The sequence below is a fragment of the Wasmannia auropunctata genome, unplaced genomic scaffold, assembly GCF_000956235.1.
Source record: "Wasmannia auropunctata unplaced genomic scaffold, wasmannia.A_1.0 LD336099.1, whole genome shotgun sequence".
Lineage (NCBI taxonomy): Eukaryota > Metazoa > Arthropoda > Insecta > Hymenoptera > Formicidae > Wasmannia > Wasmannia auropunctata.
The window spans coordinates 1,776,941-1,778,567 of record NW_012026791.1 but is presented as its reverse complement, the minus strand read 5'-3'; positions in this window follow the sequence as shown (position 1 = coordinate 1,778,567).

The following is a 1,627-nucleotide window of genomic DNA, read 5'->3' as shown; positions in this document are numbered from 1 at the left end:
TTGAAATACTTAAATACTGGCTAATCGCTTACAGTTCGGCCAGCCTGTATCGGTTTTCGTCCTCGGAAACCTTGTGTGAACAATTTTTAACATGATACACTTAATACTATTTGCAACAAAATATAGAGTTTCTCTCCCTTTTTTTTTTGTTTTTCACAATACAATAAACAAAATAACTGCTCCATAATGGAGATACTAAGTATAATACTGCGGCAACTTAAGTCTAAATATAGATATTCACAGTTAACTCAAAGGTTTGATCCAGGGCTTCAGCCTATCCGGAGAAAGAATAGAATTATACGCTCGGGAGGATAGGCTGAAGCCTGGAATATCGGTAACGACATAACGATTATTATTTAGGGTCTTACTTATTAAGTAAGGTCCTTTGTAATTCGATTTAAATTTGCGACTAGCGCCAGGTACATTTTGAGTGTCGCGAATCATCACATATTCTCCTGCTTTGTATTGCGTAGGCTTTCGATGTCTTTTATCATAGTACAATTTATTGTAAGCCTGTATTCGATGAGTCGCCTCTACCGCCGTATCTCGGCACTTCTCCCGCTGATTAATTATGTCGTTATCGATTTCGGCCAAAGAATCTAAAAAGTCTTGCAATTTATGATCCGTATGATTTCGCTTATCATAGCCCAGCATTAATTTGCTAGGCGTTGATGCTGTCGACGAGTGCACAGTATTATTAACAACATATTGGGCTTTATGCAAACTCAGTGCCCATAGATCGGGACTTTCAATCAATTTGGAGATAGTAGATTTGAGAAATCTATTAACCCGTTCTGCAGTGCCGTTGGCCCATGGCGCGGCCACTGCGACTTTTCGATGTTTGATTTCAAGTGCACCAAGAAAATCTTGGAATTCGGTCGCGGTGAAAGCTGTGCCTCGGTCTGAAACTATTTGCTTCGGATTCCCGAAAATATTGAACAACGAACGCAAACAACTAATAGATTCTTTGGCGGTGACTGTTTTTGTCGGGAACAGCCACGTAAAGCGTGTGAACGCGTCAATAACTATCAAAACATGTTTATAACCTTCGACAGTTTCCTGCAGAGGCCCGAAATGATCTACGTGAAGAATTTCAAAAGGGGAGGTATTTTGAGGTATGTCCGATACCTCACCTTCCAAGCTGTTTGTCGACGGATTCGAAGTCATGCAAATAATACAGTTATCAAGGTGATCTCGCACACGTTTACGAAGAGACGGAAACCAATAAGTGGTGTTTATTCCACTAACCGTCTTCTCAAACCCGCAGTGAGCAAGATCATCGTGGTATGCTCGAATAATATTATTGACCATTGTTCCAGGTACACAAAAACGCGGCCTATTTTCCCCTTTTTGTATATTAAACCGTTGATCATCTCGAATCTTTCGTCCTCCGAAAACTCGAGTTTGTCAGCTATTTCTTGCAATCTCGCGTCTTGGAGTTGCCGAAACTCTAACTCCTGTTCTAACGTTAGATCGTTTATGTAAGTAACCTGCCGACTCAACGCGTCGACGTGAGGCATATTTTTGCCCGGTCGGTAGGTCATCTTAAATTTATAATTCTGTATTGCTAAAGTCCACCTGGCGATTCTTGGGTTTAGATTTGCCTTATTTACGGCATATACTAATG